The sequence below is a fragment of the Coenobita brevimanus genome, chromosome 65 (assembly GCF_032717465.1).
Source record: "Coenobita brevimanus isolate Jiangsu-jjx chromosome 65, ASM3271746v2, whole genome shotgun sequence".
Classification (NCBI taxonomy): domain Eukaryota; kingdom Metazoa; phylum Arthropoda; class Malacostraca; order Decapoda; family Coenobitidae; genus Coenobita; species Coenobita brevimanus.
Genome location: NC_137018.1, coordinates 21,831,298 through 21,850,093, shown reverse-complemented (window position 1 = coordinate 21,850,093; position 18,796 = coordinate 21,831,298). Strand labels below are relative to the sequence as shown.

Here is an 18,796-nt window from a genome sequence, read left to right as displayed (position 1 = left end):
AGGGGCAGATCAGCAATCTTTCAACTATTATTCTAAACCTATGACAAGAAATCACCACTACAGTATGACACTAACCATAAAAAAATGTACTGGAAAATATGATGAATCACAAGTAATCCCTCCAATATCCGACGTAATAGAGCCATAGGCATGTCCGGATATTGGGCCCTTGCCTTCTGGACTTGTATTTATGGACCCTAACTCAGAAAAACGCCTATACAACTCCCTCTGGACATGCATAGCACCTATTTAAGAACCAAATCACACTAATAAGGGACATAAACGACTGAAATAAATGCAAAAGAAGCATAAAATGAGGTTTTTGAGGTAGGTTCATACAATATTCAACATTCTGGGTACTTACAAGTCCCTGGCTCCTGGACTGGTAGTTATGGACCCTAACCTAGCCTAACTCAGAAAAACACCCCCCTACTGCACATGCATAGCACCTAAATCACAGCATATTCACACCAATAAGGGACATAAAAGAGTGAAATGAGGTGTTGGAGGTAAGTATAGTATGGAAAATACAGTAGAGTACAGTATGAAACCTTCTGCCTACTTACAGCAAGTCCACGGCCATCTCGATGAATAACTGCCTCCTCTCAGACTCTGAGAGTAAGAAGGATTTCCTGAAGCACTTGTAGTACACTGTTCATGAAGGCTTGCACTGAACTTAGTCATTCGCACTCAGAAGTCTATTCTCTTCGCAGTGCGCACTCTTGTCTTACTTGCACTCCATTGTACCTTAACCCGTCAATGTCCCGACCACTTTCACACCTCCGACACCCCCCAGTCCCAACCACTTTTGGAAAAAAAATTTTTTGGCTAAAACTTCCACTTTTGTTGAAAAACAAAGGAAAATCACAAAGAAAGTGCTTACCGTGGTCCGCAACTGGTCAGAACAGGTGAGGTCCCCTGTGCCAGGTATCGTATTCTATCATTGAGGTGTGAGGCGCTCACGTTTTCTATGGTAGGTAATTTTGGAAGAAACAACAAACAACATCTCTGCATTTACTGAATTTTAACTAATAAACAATAAGAATAACAATATAATGAATTTCAATTACATATATATGAAAAATAAGCACTGTACCTTCGCATGAGCAAAGCGAGTTTTGTCTGATTGGTAAAACGCTATGAGCTAAGTTTCTTGTTTCAGTCAACGTATCATTTTTTCTACTTGTATACTACTGTTTCAATGCTATTTTACCATTTTGTACTGTATGTAAATGTTTTCAGCTGTTTTCATTCATTACGATGACATGTAGCATAAGTATAGCGCACATATGCATACTCATGGCACTCGCTACGACTCGTATTTCAACATACAACATTGTTTTATCACTTTCATAATATTTTTTTCTTTACATTGAACCTTTCCTCCACCATTGTAAACATTTTCAATTATTTATTAAACCTTTCCTCCACCACTGTAAACGTTTTCAATTATTTACATTCATTACGAGGTCATTTAGCAAAATGTTAGCGCATAATCTCGTAGCAAGCACACTCTCTAACACTCGTGTTTCCACTTTTACTTTATTTCTTCAATCCCAATATACTTTACCACTTACATTACACCCATTTACACCCTATTCTGCACTGTACATATTTACTGACATTATTTATTCTAGTGAGCGTCAGAATATCGCATGAAAATACCCTCGCAATGAATGTTTCAACCAACATAATACTCATACACTTACATACTAATATTCCGCTTATATTACACCCGTGTTCACTTGTAGACTCCTATTTACATATTTACGGGCCTTATTTATTCCACCAAGCGTCTGAATATCGCATCAAAATACCCTCGCAAGGTATGTTTCTGCTTGGATAATATTCATCATTCATTCATTCATTGCCAGACGCCATGTATCCCAGACAGGGTGGCCAAGGGCTTAGAGTTATTCATACACTTACATAATAATTTTCCACTTATATTACACCCGTTTCACTTCCATATACTACAGTATTTACAGATCTACGGGCCTTATAATTACACTGAGCGTCTGTTTGTCGCATTTATTTCAAAGTATCAGCGTCCTATCGCATTCACACCTTATCAGAAGTGCAGGAGCGTGTGAAACTCACTGAAACATGGGTGAATACACAGACCCACGTCACACTGAACGCACTCATAGCGGGTGTCCTTTCTCTGAGTGGTGGGTCTCACGCGGGAATTGCTACACACGCGACACCTGCGTTGGCACCTAGGTCTATTTGCCTGGGGAAGTATAGGAGTGGGGAAATGGCAGGCGGATAATCTCAGGGGAGGGTGGGCACCTGGGGCTGTGTGGGTGCGGTGTTGGGGCCTTTCAACAGCATACCTTGCAACAATCTCTCGTGTCAGCTCCCTCACAAACCCTTCAAAGGTTTCCTGAACTCCTGTTGTCATGGCGTGAAGGTGGTGGCAATTCAGGGCAGTAATGTCAAGCAGGTGAAAGAATAGTTTTTTGTACCACTTCATCGTGGTCCTGGCACACTCAACAGTGGATATCATGGAGTCTGACTGGTTCACCTGGCGCATGTTCATATTATAATCAAGCACACACTCAGGTTTCCATATGTGTCGCCTGTTCTCACTCCGATAATCTACCGACTCTGTACGGTGCATCAAGGGGTAGTGAACCGTGGACAAGAGGCGGACTTCTCTATTGTGATTCCACACTGTTGCAAGGATATTGTTGGCCTGGAAGAAGACAACCTCATTTCTGTCAAGTTTCCGCCCCACCTTGACCATGTGACGCCGGTTCACCTTGACGGTCCCACAGATCCCCGTGTCATGCCTGTGTAGATAACGAGCGAGAAGAGGGCTAGTGTACCAATTGTCAAGGTAAAGGACATGACCATGATGAAGATAGTCTTCTATCATTGTCTTTACCACTGCTCCCAACAGACCAATACTCCGATCTTCTATTATGTCTGTCTGTGCACCGGTATATAAGACTATGTCTTGCACATACCCAGTCCTGCAGTCACACATAACAAAGATCTTGAACCCAAAACGGTGCCTTTTGCTGGGTATGTACTGCCAAAATGAAATATTGCCTCTCCACAACACGAGACTCTCGTCTATGACGAGGTCTCTATAGAGATAAAATGAGGAACGGAATGTCTGCCTTAGGTGATCAAAAACCAACCTAATTCACCTCATCTTATCTGTGTCATTACCATTTGCAGGATCATCAGCATCATGGAAATGGAGGCGGCTTAGAATTTGCTGAAACCGATTACGGCTCATTACTTGGCCAAATATTGGTGTAAGCATAATAGGGTCCCTTATCCAGTATGCAGGAATTCGGTACTTTCATACAATACCCATCAAAAGTACCAAGGCCAAAAACAAAAACATTTCTGCAAGGGAGACTGGGTAATCATAGAGGATAGAATGCCTGCTCCTTGTGCCCTGTCTTTCACTCTCACGGCGCTGGCTGTTAGAGAACCGGTTTGTATGATCCACTATTTCCTCCATAAAACCCTCACTGAAGAAAAGATAGAAAAAATCTAGCCTGGTTGAATTAGGGTGAATACCGGGAGCAATGCATCCAGCACGCCCCTGCTCAGTGAATGGGTGAATGAGGGGAGTAAAATCACTCCCATCCTCCCAATTCCATGCCACAAAATCCTCGTCCCGATCGTCCCCATCCTCGCCTTCATCAGGGTGGGGAGGAGATGATGGTGGGGGAGATTGGGGAGGAGGAGTGCGTAGGGCTTCCCGACTCGCACTCCTCTTCCCTCGGCCTTTACCCTTCCCCTTTCCCTTACCCTTACCCTTATGGTCTTGGGGAACATCAGGGGGCTGTGGGGAGGAAGCCCGGGAATATTGGGGAGCATAAGACGTGCTGGGGAGTGGCTCCTCCTCACCTCCCTGCTCCATCACCACACCACGTGATTCACCACCCACCCTCACTGCCCCACGTGATAAGTCTCACCGCCTCACACCACCACGTGACTCACTCCCGCCACTCTCACTTTTCACACTCCTCCCAACACTTTCCCTTTCACTCCCCACTCCCTCAACGCCACTTCGCCATCCCTAAACAAAACACTAGGCCCATACCTATTAGAACGATGTGGTGTGCGCTCTGGGCCAAGATGAGTAATAACCTCACGGCCGTACCACGTGGCAGCACGTACCACGGCTCTGTCCTCGTCCTCGAAATCGGGCTCCACGTCACATAGAGGTTGGCTAGAGAATCTTGCACGTTGTTTTTGTGCAGCCTGACCCTCTCCTGCAGCACGATAAGTCACATAGCGCCGCTTCCTGGGGGACGGGACTTCCACATCACTGCTGCTGCTTTCCACATCCTCTGGTTGGACATAATCTTTGTCCATCTCCTCGTCATCGAGTGGCGAATCACTGTTGCCAGTAAAGGCATCCAGGGCGGCTTGAATTTCCTCCTCCAAGAGACCTCTATGCGCCATGTCTGAGCAGGACCGTTGCTAACAGGTGAGTGACCGAGCCGCAGGTGAGCGCGGGTCGCGCGGGGTTGCCGAGTGTCCCCGCCTGGTGGCAGGTAGGGGAAGGTCGTGCGATGCTACGTACCAAAAATCTCACGCGAATTTTGAAAATTGTGGAAATTATGCAACTTGCAATTGCAAAACGTACCAGTACGTCGCCGGGACTGGCAAATGCAAAATGTTGCAACGTATCCATACGTTGACGGGACGTCTCGGGTTAATGAAATAAGTGTTGCACTCTGCACTTTAAGTCTTTCCACTCTTAAAACCATTTTCTAAACCAAAAACACTCAAGTTAATTTATGTTACAGTTACAGTCCATTAATTTTTGTCTTTTCACTCACAACTCTAAATCCTTAACACAATGCACTGTTTTTTTCACTGCACAACACTGTAAATTCCCGTGTGGTCTAATGGAGAAGTCCTTGGCGTCTAATCACTGTCAGAGTCTGAGAGCAGCACAGGGAGGTGACCTAGGGATGCGTCGCTGGGTCGTGGTGATGGCGTACCCACTGCAGATGATTCTGAAGACAGAAGCAAACTCACGTCGAGCGGTGACTCCACCGTGGCTGATGTGCTGGACTGTGGCTCGGAGCATGAGGGCCTGTCTTGGGGAGGCAACAGAGTGGAGCCAGGGCTGGGCACAGCGGGGGTCACGGGCCTGAAAAAGCTGTCAATCGTTGATTGACGCAAGGAACGATGATTCTGACGATTTATGATGCGCTGCCTGAAAGCACGCACTTCCTCCACAAGTCCCAAGGGCCCCATCTCCCTGTCGCAGTCCGGGTGTTCCAGGTAGTCCAGAACAAACTCTAGGTGTTCCTGGAGTGCGCTCAGCTTAGGGATGGCTGGAGTTGTGTCATGCTGAGAGGAGTTCGCATCATCGTCACCGTCCACGTCGGAATCTTCAAACTGGGTACTGACACCTGCAACTGAAGATGTGATCTCGTTATCTTACAGGGTCTGATACCCAGGATCGCCCTCGTCGTCATCCAACCACTCATGCACTTCGTCCACATCAACATCATCGCCATGCGTATGTAGACGTGCATGGAAGTCATCCACGTCGAAACCTAGGAAATTGTACTCGCATCTGTTCCGAGAAGCAGACGAGACCAACCATTTTCTAGAGTCTTGACAGGGATTTCCTTCCATGCACTGGCCCAGTTGTAGATTGCAGACAGCAACAAAGGTTTTCCAAAGTCCGCTGGCCTCGCATGTCCCGTCTCTCCCTGCGCTTGTCCTCGTCCTCGAGAACAACCATCACCTCGTCCAGGAACTTCCGTCGGTATAGGCGCTTCGTTGCCACGATCACTCCTTGGTTCATTGGCTGGATGAAAGCAGTAGTATTAGGTGGCAGAAACATGCACCTAATGTGGCCATTCTCAGCCACCAAGTCCTTGTCGCACGGGTGGGCAGGTGTATTGTCGAGGAGAAGGAGGGCCTGTACCTGGTCGCGTGGGATTCCCAGTTTCTCCGTCTGGTAATGTATGACCTCCTTGACGAAATGGCGGTGGAACCAGTCTTTGAAGATCTGGACTGTGAACCATACCTTCAAAGAATGGTACCAGACGACAGGAAGGACATCCATCACCCCACGAAGACACCGAGGCTGTTTTGCACAGCCAACAATAACGGGCTTAAGCTGGTGCATGCCGTTAGCATTGGCACAACACAAAGCAGATATCCGTTACTTGGAGAGCTTGCTGCCAGGTACACGCTTCTCCGTCTCCTCGGCTAGAGTGTTCGTTGACAAAGAGCGATAGAATAAACCAGTTTCGTCAGCGTTGTAGACTTGACCGAGAGTGAGGCCCTCCCTGTCAATCAAGCCCTTCACCTTGTGCCGAAACTCATCAACTCCATCCTCGTTAGCGTCCAAAGCTTCGCCGTGAGACTTATGGTTGGTAAGGCCATGCCGTAACTTAAACGCGAAGCGCCAACCCTCGGATGCCTTGAAGTCTAGGGCGTCGTGAAGCCTGGCGAACTTCTCAGCAGCAGCCTTCGGCTCCGTACCATGTACCAACACACCAGCAGCACGTTGCTGTCGATACCAAATCAACGTGGAGCAGTCGACTTCAGCAAACTTGGGAGTAAACATCGCCTTCCTCTCCACGCTGCGTTTGCTTCTTGACGAGAAGTCAGCCGTGTACTCCACTAGTTTGTCTCGGGATCTCTTAATATCAAACAAAGTAGATCGGGCCAGGTTAAACTCGTGGAGGATGCGTGAAGAAGACCATCCCGCATCTACTTTCTCCAATATCTCCCGCTTCTTCTCCAGAGCTTCCTCTTCTCAGGCGGCGGGGCCATCATCCATCATCACACACACAAAGGAGAGGCACGAGAGCAGCAGGAGTGCCTGCGGCAGGTAAGGCACCACCATCAAAGCGAGCACGTGAGTAGCCATGACGATGAGCGTTCACTCGCGACGAGAGACAGGTGGAAAGTGGGAAGGATGCAGGGGGGCTCTAGCGGACGTCGGAGGAATGAAACGCCACAACAAAGCTGTCCCGCGCCCTGCGCCCCAAGTTCAAATTACAGGCGGGAAAAAATCGGATTTTTTTTCTAATTTTTTGCGGTTTTCGGACCATTTTGGGAATATTGGCTCCCAGGACGATTATGTCCAGTTAGTGGGGATGTCCGGATAGCGGGCGTCCGGATATTAGAGGGATTACTTTTCAATTAATAATGCTATTAAGAAAGAAGAAATAACCAACAAAATTATCAAAATGCTGCACAATGAAATGAATGAACTTCAGCTGTAGATACAAACTCACTGCATTTTTCCCTTAATTCAGTAGCAAGAAAAAGGCGTACAGTATGGCAGTCTTGTTTCATTATGCATTCAGCACACTAAATATCACGTATTAGTTTAAATAACAGCGCAAGATAACACACTAGCCGCAGTATCACACATGTAAAATATAAAATATGGCAAATCATGTTTCAGTGTGCTAGAAATTGGGATTTCCGTGCCAAAATGACAATGCTGCCACTTACATACTATGGAGTACTTGAACCTAGGATTCATATTCAAAGTGGTTTTGGGTTTTTTGTAACACTTCTTAGATGGCGATTTATTCTGCACATTACCCAACAGCATCCTTGTTTATAATTTTTATGAGAACTATGTTGATACTCACTCTCTCTAAGTAACATAAAAGACTGATAATTACAAACAAAACAAATTGCTTAGTAAGAAGAGCTATGAAACCACCAATGCCACTAAGAATACTGACCTAAGGCTCAACAGATCAGGGATACCAATACCAACCTGGCATGTATGTTTTCAAATCTATCATCCAGTGTGTCAAATTTTATCTCTCATCCAATGTGTCAAATTTTATCATGCTAAAAGAGTACTGATAATTTCTTTTGTCAGTGTACATATACAAAATATAACATGCAACAATTTTCCCTAACACTGCTTGCCACTGACTGGCTAATCATATCTCCCCTGGGTCAACTTTGACTGCGGCCCTTTTACCCTTTGATAAACATAGCTGCACTTTTATCCCTACACTGGCCAGAAATAGAAACATTCCCCTTTTTCCAAGTACTGTACTGTATACTATCCACGCAATATTTTCAAGTTTATAGTCGTTCTATTTTATGAAGGCAGTTTGGGTGGGGTGCTCTGGGACCTCACACTGTTAGCTCTGTTGCCACATCATTGCCACACACGTGCCCTCTCTCTCTCTCTCTCTCTCTCTCTCTCTCTCATATTTATATTAACTACTACTACCTGTATTTTCTTTATTTTTTCTCTTGTTTTTGATTTTTTTTCCACACCATCCCTGAGGTAAAAGCATATAGGTGCGTTTTTTTTTTTATAGCTTCCATGGCAGGAAACTGACTGAGTATGACCCGCTCATGCAGGGGTGTCCCTTGTGTCACCACTTGACAACGTCGCAAAAGCAACGCTGACCAGTCTTATGAGATTTATACTATACTATAGCTTTTTTATTGAATTACATCTATACAGAGTGTTTAAAATTCATTTATAAGTAGTTACTAGCTTAAAATAGGAGAGTGAGAGAGAGAGAGAGAGAGAGAGAGAGAGAGAGAGAAAGGTAAGCACAAATAATTACACGTGTATCGGCGACGATGTGACAACAGAGCTAACAGTTTGAGGTCCCAGATCGCCCCACCCAAACTGCCTTCATAAAATAGAACAACTGTAGGCTTCATAAAACATATACGGTACACAATTATTAACCCTCTCAGTGTCAGTCACGCGATTTGCGTGTCATGCAGATTTTCTAAATTTCAGTCACTTGAATCGCATTCCTAAGCACAAAAAAAATAGCCAAAAATTAAGTTTCTGGCGAAATTGCGTCAAATTTTGACGCATAGTAGCGAGTACAGCGCTTTCCAATGGTAAGGCATTGGCAACACTGAGCTGCACCATGGGGCCCAGCACGTAGCGATAAACCTCAGTCTCTTCCAAGCAGCCAGGCGGTGAGGTTACGTTGGGTGTACTGTCCCTTTAAACTCCTACTAATTCTCCCCCTCCTGCCTGAGCTGAAGCCCCTATGGACTCAGTGTGATAATGCAATATTTGTATGTGATACTGTCGATGGAACATAGATATATGTCACGGAAAGGAACTGTGCCCGTTATCAAGCGTTAGGCTTAGGAGCCGATATGCATGTTCACTGTTGCGGGGTTTCGCCTCTTGCCCTCCCCAAGGCCCTATGGTGTGATTACAAATACGTATATAATGAAGCCAATGCCTAAACTGTATTTTGTGTGAAAGATATTGTGGCTGGCTTGGTGAAATTATGGAACCATAGTGTGGAATGGGGCAGGCATCACGTACAGTTTTTATAGTCGGGAAGGAAAAATTAGAGGTGTTTAGGGATGGAATTATTGTGATTCTGATTGTGAAAATGTGTATGGAATTGTGTGAAATATACGTCAAACATGCTGAAGGAGTGTGGTGTGTGCCAATACAATAGAGTCGTAGCGAGTGTTCACAGAGAAATATTTCATGCATTGACTGACTTAGCTAAAACAAAGCGCAAGTGTCAGAGACAAGAAATATGCCACAGCCACATATACATACGTATGTTGTGCAGCAAATGTTCGTGGAGAAATCTATTGTGAGCATCGCATGTGTTTTAAGCAAATGTATTGCAAGGAGAGAAGAAAATACGCCACAGCCACAGACACACACACACACACACACACACACACACACACACACACACACGCACACACACTCACCCACACCCACCCACACACACACACACACTCACCCACACACGCACACGCTCACCCACACACACACGCTCATACACTACATAACTCCTCATCTTCAAGCTACTGCCAGCATCTCAACACCTCTGGAGGAAGTGAGTTATCCATATTTTGTTGATCTGTATATTGACCTATTTCTATAGTTCAATATTTTTTACACAAATAAGTAATGTTTTTTTTATACACACGTATGAGATGGAAGAAAGTTCTGCTTCAGTATCAGAACCTTGCAAAAAGACTAGTGGTCATGTTGAGTTTCTGACAGCACTATCAAAAACCTAAAGATATTTTACGTGTATACTTTAAGTAAAAAAAGAAAATAATAAAATGTAACGAGCGAAACTATGTAGCCGTGGGTGAGGCAGAGAAAATGTTTTTTATCTCGCTTGCAGGTGAGGAAGAGTATTCTACGTTTGTCGTCCAATTACTCCAAAACTATTGGACGTATCGATTTCCCATAAGAACCATGATAAAGAGGAGTAAATTCTATGTATGTTCATTTGCAGAATATAAGCCTCTGGGAGCATTTTCTGTTGGAAAAGTTGGGGGAACAGACTGTTTTGGTACAGTTGAAAGCACTTGGAGGAGTAATCCCACTTTGTCGGCCAATTGCTCGAAAACTATTGGACATAATGATTTCCTATGAGAACCTTGATAAAGAGCAGTAAATTCTACGTATGTACATGACATAACAATGTAATATCTATAATAAGAATTCGTTGTTACGTAGGCGGGAATATTGCGTATGCTGTGCGCACATCACGAAAGTGACGTATGGACGTGAGTTCCCAGTCGTTTTAGGCCATTTACTCGAGAACTATGAGGCGTATTGAAAAAAGGATTAGGTCATTAGAAAGCTGGTGAAATTCTGCATAATATTATGCAATAAAAACGTAACATGTGTGAGAAAATTTTGGTTTGAGCTCCTTGATTTTTTTCACAAATGGATTTCAGTTTTTGGCTATTTTCCCGAAAACTACAAATCGTATCAACACCGGATTTGTCTCTTTAGAAAGCTGATGAAATTCTCTATCAAAACTTCTAATAACATTTTCCTGCATGATGGAAAACATTCGAATGGTGATGTTGGGAAGTGAATGTGACATAGCGAAAATTTATTCACAGCCGCCTAATGCTGTTTTATTCATGTTTTCTTGTTTTTTTGTGGTGCCTATCAGGTAGAACAAACATCGACGAATAAGATGACATAGGTTTCATGGCAGTATATTGATGTTTGGGTGGCGAAAATAAGGAGAGAATACTGTTAATTGCCGCGCGCGGGCAGCCAGGCCGGGCGGCTTTGAAGATAAAATCGTGCGCCGGAAAACTTACTGAAACTTATCGTGCACAAGAGGGTTAATATTCCACTCAAAAATTCATAAAAATATATTTTCCCCTCAAAATAGACATATTATACATAGAATTTGTTCAAAATGCACCACTTCCATAACAAATAAGATGTTAAGAGAGAGAATATAACACTATTCCATTATTTCATCCTCGTCCACTTACATTTCTTAGGCATAATGCAGTAAAATCATGAATTTCTGAATGCCACCCAAAACAAACACCCGGGAAAGAGGCGAATATGAAGACCTGGCAGAAAGAACAATTCAGAGTTTAAGTGCATTACTACATAGAATAGAAGAGAAATCTGAAAGAATTATATTACCTGGAGATTTTACTCTGGTTGTTGTCCTGGTAGGAATAGTTAGCAGTGGTCCGTAAGGAATCTTATTCACCTGGGTGGAGAATCAAAGGTGAGGCTTAAGTTGCTGCACCCTGAGTGTCTGTTGGGTTCAGGTAACAACTGACATCATCAGTTGGGCCTGTGTTCTGGCCTGCTGCAGATCTCCTCATGCTTAGCAATGCTTGTAAATCTTGGGCATGGACATTTATTGAAGAGTTAAGCTCCTTGATATACAATCCCTCAAGTACAGGGAGCCACCAGTTGTCACTACAGCTAGCCAGAACTTCAGTGTTCTTTTCAAGGACCTCCTTGGTGATACTGGCATCGTGCTCCTGCTGCATGTGGTTCCCAGGGGCTCCTGCATATCTGTGGCTGGTCAAGCAATTGACTACCTTCATTGTTGTCATGCCTATATACAATAATCCCTGTAAGACCTGGATGCCCAAGTCCTGGACACCCCAATTCCCAGACATTTTGGGCTCAGGCCTTCGGAAACCAAAAATGGCCAAAAAAAGACAAAAAAATCTGACATTCTTTTCAACCGTATTTTGAACTTGGCAGGTGGTGCTGAACAACTGTGTTTTGCTGCGTAGTTCTGCTGACGTCCGGCAGGGCAACCCTGCTTCCTCCCCATTTCCCACCTACCCATCGTTGTAAGTGCACACTCGTCACCATGGCCGTCCACATGGATGCTTTTGTGGCGGTGCTCTACCTGCTGCAGGCCCTGCTGTTTAACTCTGCTGCCTCATACTTGTGTGTATGATGATGGCCCTGCTGCCCGAGAAGAGGAAATGAGTGGTTCTGACTCTGGAGAAGAGGGAGATGTTGGAGAAGGTAGACGCGGGATGGTCGACGTCCCACATCCTACGAGAATTCAACCTGGCCCACTCTACCATGTTCGATATAAAAAAATCCTGGGACAAACTCACCCAGCACATAGCTGACTTCGCATCGAAGACCAAACGCAATGTGCAGAGGAAGACTATGTACCCTCCCAGGTTTGCAGAAGTCGACCGCTCCACGTTGATTTGATACCATCAACAACATGCTGCTGGTGTGCTGGTGCGTGGTATGGAGCTGAAGGCTGCTGCCGAGAAGTTCGCAGGGTTCCATGACTCCCCAGACTTCAAGGCATCTGAGGGTTGGCTCTTCACTTTCAAGTTACAACATGGACTTATATACCAATCGTAAGGCCCATGGCGAAGCTTTGGGCACCTATGAGGATGGGGTAGAAGAGTTTCGGCAGAAGGTGAAGGGCTTGATCAACAGGGAGGACTTCACTATCATTCAAGTCTACAATGCTGACGAAACTGGTCTACTCTATTGCTCGCTGCCAACAAACATCCAAGCAGTGGAGATGGAGAAGCATGTACCTGGCCGTAAGCTCTCCAAGCAGGGGATATCTGTTTTGTGTTGCGCCAATGCTAACGGCATGCACCAGCCCAACCCCTTTATTGTTCACTGTGTAAAGCAGCCTCGGTGCCTTCGTGGGATGATGGATGTCCTTCCTGTCATGTGGTACCATTCTGTGAAGGCTTGGTTCACAGCCAAGATCTTCAAAGACTAGTTTCACCAGCACTTCGTCAAGGAGGTCATCCATTATCAGACGAACACACTGGGAATCCCACACAACCACATAAAGGCTCTCCTTCCATTGGACAATGCACCTGCGCATCCGTCTGACAAGGAGTTGGTGGCTGAGAATGGCTGCATTAGGTGCTTGTTTTTGCCACCTAATACGACTGCTCTCATCCAACCAACGGACCAAAGAGTGATCGTGGCAACGAAGAGGCTGTACCGTCGGAAGTTCCTGGGCGAGGTGATGGTTGTTCTCGAGGACGAGGGCGAGAGCAGGGAGGGACAGGACATGCGAGGCCAGTGGACTGTGGAAAACCTTCGGGTTAGAGCACTCCGCTCTGACCAAAGGGTCGGAGGATCGAATCCACCCAAGGATCATTGGTAGACATCAGGAAGGGCATCCGGTCATAAAATGCTACACGCTCCAAATCATAGTCCTCTACCCAGGGGCAACGCCTTAGCCCTTATCTAAAAAAGGGGTACCTGGCGTAAAACTCACACACAACCTTAAGCCTGCCATCTACAACTGGGCCAGTGCATGGAGAGAAGTCTCTGTCAAGACTCTGGAAAGTGGTTGGTCTCATCTGCTTCTCAGGACCAATGTGGTGCACGACTTTCTAGGTTTTGACGTGGATGACTTCTATGCACGTCTTCATGCAGCTGGCAACGAAGTGGATGTCGACGAAGTGTGTGAGTGGTTGGATGACAACGAGGGCAATCCTGGGTATCAGATCATGTCTGATATTGAGATCACATCTTCAGCTGCAGGTACAAGTACAGTGAGTGTTCAATATACGAAAGGGATAGGGACAAAAAAACTTTCGTAATTCAAAATTTCATATATCGGAACAATTTTCCCCATTGAAATACAGTACTGTAATCCCTCCACTGGCCGATGTAACAGAGCCAAAGGCATGTCCGGAAAATGGTCCCATCCAGAAAGTGGGCCCCTGGCTCCTGGACTGGTACATAAGGACCCTAACCCAGCCTAACTTTGAAAGCCACCTAAATAACTCCCTACAAGACATGCATAGCTCCTATTTAAACCTATTTAAGACCCTATTCACACCAATTATGAACATAAAGCATGAAATAAATGAAAAGGAACCAAAGGATGAGGAATTAGAACCAACTGTACCACAGCCACGGTACTTACAGCATGTCAGTGGCTGCCTTCTCTAAAGGCTTTGGCAGTGGTGAAAATGTTCTTGAAGCATGTAGAGTAATGTAGTGTTGTGCTGCACTTACAGTAATTCTTTGCACTGTGTGTTATAATTGTTTAACATTGCACATTGTTAATTGTACCAGGCCAGTTTCAACTGCCAGTTTGCACTCCACAGTTAATCCTTTGCATTCTAAATTCTAATTTCTTAACACTGCACAACACAGTAAATTCCCGTGTGGTCTAGTGGCAAGGTATTGCAGTTTATTCACAAAAAACGAGCACGTGTGACTTCCACTGCGATAGGCATCTGCTCATGATCGAAGTTAGGCAGTAACTGTTGGTGCCTTGGTGGTGACGGGGAAAGAGTTGCCAGATCGCAAGGGCCACATTACCAAACTCCTCAATTTTCATTGCCAAATTTAACTTTTCATTACCTAATCTGTAAAGTTAGCATATATTCTTCACTATCTATATATACAAGTGTAAATAAATGTAATCACTCTCCTTATAATTAACAGCATGTTGATTATTTTCATGCTATGTTGGCTAGCAGATTAATCAGAGATAGCAAACAATCCACCATCTCCATCCTGTGTCTCCTCATAAATGTGAAAAATCCATTTGGTAATGCATTATTCTGATTCAGTACCAAATGAATTTTTCATTACCAAACTGGCCCACATTTGGTAATGAAAAATACCAAATGGCAACCCTGACAGAGGAGGGGGGAGGGGGGAGGAAGGAAGGAGTGAAGGGTCTGTGGTGTAACAGCTGTTCGGTGCTGCGCGGCAATTTCAAATTAAAGGTGGGAAAAAATTCGAATTTTCGGGGGATTTTTATATTTTTTTTTGGCCATTTTTGGGTTCCGAAGGTCCAGGCCCATAATGTCCGGTAAGTGGGGTGTCCGGAAAGTGGGCGTCCGGAAAGTACAGGGATTACTGTATACATATAAATGGGGGGATGCGTCCCAGGAACCCCTCGGACCTCCCCACCCAAACTTTACCCCCATCCCCATTTTGATGTGAGCAATACCAGTATACAATTGCAGAGGAAGTGGCCATATTCTTGTACATCTCCTTCTTTGTCACAGTCCCACCGGCGGAAGCTGCAAGGCCTAAAGCATGCCCAATCTCCGAGACTCCCTACCCCTCCTCATGGGATCTTATAATTTCCAATTTCCTTTCCAGAGTTAGAGTACAGTGCTGCTGCTTCTTTGCAGCGGGCTCCCCCAGTGCTGGACATGATGCAGGGTGCCTGGGAGGCATGGCGAAACAATACAAAAAGGTGAAGAGTTGCAAAAATATCCTCACGTACAGCGAAGCTGCAAGGAAAGGAGGGACCTGGACTCAACTGAGAAACGCGCGAAAATTTGCTTACCAGAGAGGGGTTGGTTTGTTTTCTCTCGGCAAGTGAGTGCGGTGCTGTGCACCGCGCTCATTTTGAATTTTTCACACAGTATTCCATTAAACTCGTCATAGCTGCCGGCCTTGAACAACACTTTACTGTTTCAGTGTCAGTGACGTTGTGTTAGGGCGTCCTATAAAAAACTGTGAACAGTTATGGGAAGGGAACGAAGGTCACTGGTGTGTTTACACGACCCTACTCTACCATCCAAAGCAGTCAGGTGTATGTATTCGCCGATGTTTACATGCTTATGTTACATGAGCCCTAATTTTAAGTAAGTTTCTTTCAGCAAAAGAACATAATTTACCACCCTCAAAGTTTGAAAAATATAGAAGACAAACTAGAGGAATATGAACTGAATTGGTAAGGTCTTTAGGCTGGATGCTTACAAGAAAAGATTATGGGTTTTACAATTTTAAGAGACAATATGGAACAAAAAGGTTTGCTAATCAGAAAACAAATTACTCTTTCGTCTCGCATGTTCTCACAAGGTAGAATTCAGTTCCACATTCTTCATTCAGTATCGCTCTTCCCAATATATTACGGACCAACTGAGCATAGTTATTTCTGCTCCTTAAAGTTAGTGTACATTTACTGCTCATTCGTTTGTTCGCCCTTATGTGTATGTGTGAAAGAGAGAGGACTGATACAAACAATAATGTATTCCATTATCACCTTCATGGCTGCTGGCCTTGAACAACATCTTACTGTACCGGTGTCAGTGACGTTCAGTCAGGGTGAGCTATAAAAAACGGTGAGCAATTATGGGAAGGGAACGAAGGTCACTGGTGTGTTTATACAACCCTACTCTACCATCCCAAGCAGTCAAGGCATTCACGGTTCATTTCATCCCAGATGTTTTCACCGATGTTTTTATGCTAATGTAACACGCATCTTAATTTTATTAATTCTTACATGAATCATAGCAAATCAGAAGATGGGTTTAGGGGAAAATAATAATAATAAAAAAAAAGGCCTGTGTGCCAGTTAAGTCTTTTCACATATGTAAGAAAAAGAAATTGATTTCAGAACTGAAAAAATGGTCCCAAGGCCAACCATGGGAGCACGCAAATTTCTGAACCCACAGCCACTGAGGGGGCTAAACATACACTTTACTTCAAGCAGTAAAAGCACCTTACCACATCAGTTCTTCCTGATAGTCTGTTATATTTTTCAGATTATTTCTGGGTTGGTAAATACAGTAAACGTTTCTTGTTAAATCTGTTTCCCCGTCATTTTTAGCTGTTCTGGTGTGAAACTCCTGTTTATTTCATTAACATAATAGCAGAAAGGACTGTTCTTTCCTAAGCTTTTAACTAAACCTGGCCTAACCGAGCTTATCTGTACCTAATAATTTAACCTAACCTAACTTCCAGTTGGGAAATTGGGAAACGATATCCACCTTTGGGCACGCTGAGTTTCTTCCACTGCACTGGAAACATCGTAGGGTAAAGTGACGATAATAACAGGAAGGAAATGTTTCAGCAAGAAAACGTAATTTGCCAAACTGAAAGTTGTCAGAAAAACACAGAAACAAGCAGGAGGATTATGGATTGAATTGGTAAGGTCTTTCTGCTGCTTCAAGTGTACAATGAAAGACACAAGTATCTTCTCAAAGTCTGACAAATGTAGGATGGAAAAATCAAACCATTTGAAACATGCACTAGTAGAAACAAGGTTTTCATTGTATTTTGCCTGGTATAAATTTTCTTCAGACAGAACTGGGAAGATAGTTGTGTGTTTCATTGTACATTTACCGGTAAACAAATCAATCTAACAGTATTTGTGTTTTGTTTCCACCAGATTAATCATGATTTCAGACTATTCAGGCACCTCAAAACACCACACAGTCTGGACAACAGGGCCATTTCTATATTTCCTTTCGTATCAATTTTCGTATCATCAAAAGAGATATTTTCGTATTGCGGAATTTGTCCTATATTCATGGCCTTCGTACCATCAAAAATTCATACTTCGTGTTTTCATACTTTGAAGACTCACTGTACCCAGCTTGAAGATTCTGAGAACAGCAAGGATGATGTGGACTTCTTTCAGCGTGCCACTACTCCGGCCATCCCCATGCTGACCGCACTCCAGGAGCATGTCAAGTTCGTTCTGGATTACCATGAACACCCAGACAGCAACCAGGAGTTGGGGCCCTTGGGAGTTATGGAGAAAGTGCGCACTTTTAGTCAGTGCATCATCACTCACCAGAATCGCCGTTCCTCATGTCAATCAACCATTAACAGTGTCTTCAGGCCCGTGATCCCCGCTGTGCCCAGCCCTGGCTCCACATCACTGCCTCACCAAGACAGGCCTTCCACCGAGCCACAGCCCAGCACATCGGCCACAGTGAAGTTGCCACTGGACGTGCGTTTGCGGCTTTCTTCAGAGTCGTCTGCAGTGGGTAGTCCATCTCCATGTCCCAGCAATGCGCCCCTCGGCCACCTGTAACACCTACTCTCAGATTCTGACAGTGAATAAAAGGCAAAAACTCACCACTAGACCACACAGGAATTTACAGTGTTGTGCAGTGTTAAGAAGAGAATGTGCAGTGTTAAGAAATTAGAATTCAGAGTGACAAGGATTAAATGCAGAGTACTACACTGGTGAGTTTCAAGTGCAGAGCAAGTAAGAAAAGAATATGCAGTGTTAAGAAACTAGAATTCAGAGTGCAACACTGGTGAGTTTCAGGTGCAGTGCATGTAAGAAAAGAATGCACAGTGTTAAGAAATTAGAATTCTGAGTGCAAAGGATTAAATGCAGTGCAACAATGGATAATTGTACATGCTTCAGGTGCATCTTCGTACTGTCAGAGTCTGAGAGGAGGAAGGTGGTTTTCAGAGTCAGGCTGGGTCAAAGACCATACGTACCTGTCCAAAAGTCACTTTCCCAGGTCCCAGACAAACCCAAGTTCTGGACATGCCTTTGGCTCTATTACGTCGAATCTTAGAGGGATTACTGTAGGTAGGAAGGAGGGCTGCACGGTTCCCTCTTTTATACGTGTACCTACATACGACGTGTGAATGCTGAAGGGCATCCTCCTGATGTGAGCTGTTCCTCAGAATGTAGCCGGCTAGTCTTCTCACTATTGTAGTAGATGATTAGCTTGACTGTTGAATGGGGATCAGTTGGCTTAATATTCGGTTTGAATATACTGATCTTACACAAAACCCACCGACACGACATAAAAGCACCCTCCCTAGCACATATTCAATAAGGACAGTAGG

The 18,796-nt window shown here is 44.5% G+C and overlaps 1 protein-coding gene across 1 annotated transcript in view; it reads right to left on the bottom strand.

The window, feature by feature from the left end:
• The window catches only part of ND-B17 (NADH dehydrogenase (ubiquinone) B17 subunit), a 140,933-nt gene that overhangs the window by 73,958 nt on the left and 48,179 nt on the right, over window positions 1–18,796 (bottom strand). The window lies entirely within an intron of this gene.